General features: G+C 36.9%; 1 non-coding gene across 1 annotated transcript; it reads right to left on the minus strand.

The window, feature by feature from the left end:
- Window positions 1–1,405: 1,405 nt before the first annotated feature.
- On the minus strand, window positions 1,406–1,512 carry LOC121150992. Its single transcript, XR_005883084.1, has one exon. It is a non-coding gene; the product is annotated as a U6 spliceosomal RNA (small nuclear RNA).
- Between the last annotated feature and the right edge of the window lie 691 nt (window positions 1,513–2,203).

Raw genomic sequence — 2,203 nt, forward strand, 5'->3', positions numbered from 1 at the left:
GTGGCACATTCATGTCTAGCCCCCTGTCCACTTACCTTGGAACTATCATTTGAAAAACTAACAGTTTGGTCTTCCCGGCCACTGTATTATTTGATTTGTTTGTTACATCAGCTTACCCCCAAACTAATGCTGCTTTTTAAGACTGAAAGCATGGTTAACAAACGAACCTAGAAAACCAAATTTTATCTACAGATCATTTTTGCTTAGTCCTATCAATGCTGCCTTATATAGTTTTTTATATGTTTAACTTCCACTTAGCTGTCAACGTTTAAGAATGAGACCATTTAAGATCCTTTAGATAATTTCAAAAACATATATATGAAAACAATGAATTCTTATTTACCAATAGTAACACTTGGCTGGGACTCCACTGGCTTGTCCTCTATGAGAGGGTCATGCTGTATCCAGTTCCCTACAATCTACCACTACTATAACAGTCTTTATTTTCTTGTTTTAAACAAGTCCTGGAAAATATTTCACTTAAAATTTGTGGACATTTATATTTGGGAGGTAGGATTACAGAATGTCATGAAATTTAAGCCTGAAGAGTAATAGATTAAAATAATTAATTCCTACCAAACTGTTCTCCTTTAAATTCTGCCTATTAACCATACCACATCTAACATACAATCATCCATACACAGTCCAGATACAACATTCTCATTTCAATTTATACCAGTAACCTTCTAACTGTCTATCTTGTCCACCTAGTAATGTACAGCCTTCAAATCAGTCATTTTTTAATACTACAAACTTAATTTCCTCCTTTCCAATAGTAGCCAAGTGCCTTTGGATAAATCTTAACCTTCTCAACAAAACTCCTAAATACATCATCATCATTTGGGGAACTGTCTTACAATTTACTTTAGTATAGTAATAGATAATTAATAAGAGAGAAGCTTATAAATAAGAGCCAATTAACATTTAAGTTCCCAAAACAGAAATTCACTCCTGTTAGCACTGCAATAACCTTATTCAGGGGTCCATCCTCCAGAAACTACTACTGCAAATCTTAACTGTATTGTGAAAAGGAAATAAACATAATTAAATTTGAGTTACTCTAATGTGTGATTCCTTGTTGCAGCACCTTAAGTTTATACTCTAATACTACACCCAGTGCTTTCCATTGCTTAAATGCCAAGGTTCCTCTTACCATTAGTTCTTTGTAAGTGTTCCCTCTCCCTGGAACTTTCCTATTTCCTAGCCTTCATGGGACCAACTGATTTTTTTATTATTATTATTAATTGCATTGCATTTTGTGACACAGTGTTCCCCCCACCCCTCCCCAAACCCTCTCCCCAAGGTGGATTTCTCCACCTTCTTGCATTACCACAGTTCAAATTCAGTTGAGATTCTTTCATTGGAAGTATTTACCAAGCATAAAGCCCAGCATCTTATTATCCTAAAAAATATGGAACGCTTTACGAATTTGCATGTCATCCTTGCGCAGGGGCCATGCTAATCTTCTCTGTGTCATTCCAATTTTAGTATATGTGCTGCCGAAGCGAGCACGGGACCAACTGATTTTTTGAAGGGTGGAGGGAGGGGGAGAGATAAGACAGATTGATCTGAAATGCAGAGTAACCAAGATAGAGAGATCTCCATTTCACTGAATCATTCCCAAAATACTTTTAACAGGCTGGGGTGGGCCATGCTGAAGACAGAAATCAGGAATTCCATGCCAGTTTCCCATAAGCGTGGCAAGGACCTAACTAATTAAGCCATTATCCACTGCTTTCTCGGGCACATAAAAGCTGATTCAGAAGTGAAATGAAACAAGCTAATCCCTAGTTGCTCCTCAAAGGGGTACTGAAGACTTCTCTGCACACCCCTCCTAAAACTGTTCTGCACTTCAACTGTTGACATGTACCTTCTTAGAGTTATAAGCCAGTTTAGACTATCCTAAAATCTGCCAAGTCCAGCAAAATTATGCTCCAATACTATAAAATGCTAAATACTAAAATGAAAATAGACACGAGACTGCTGACCCTATAACCATTTTAAGGTGTATAGCAGCCAGTTCTGTATATAAACTAAAATTGAAATGTCAGTGAAGTAGTCACAGGATGTGGTTAAGAATTTGCATTTTTTTAACATATTGGTTACTCAAGACCATGTAAATTAATGCCATAAATTGTTGTTGATGTTGTGTTGGGGCTTTTAATTGATCGGGATGATATTCCGCCAGCTCTACCTTCAGACC

This window comes from Ochotona curzoniae, unplaced genomic scaffold (genome assembly GCF_017591425.1).
Source record: "Ochotona curzoniae isolate NIBS_2020 unplaced genomic scaffold, NIBS_Ocur_1.0 contig_2210, whole genome shotgun sequence".
NCBI lineage: Eukaryota > Metazoa > Chordata > Mammalia > Lagomorpha > Ochotonidae > Ochotona > Ochotona curzoniae.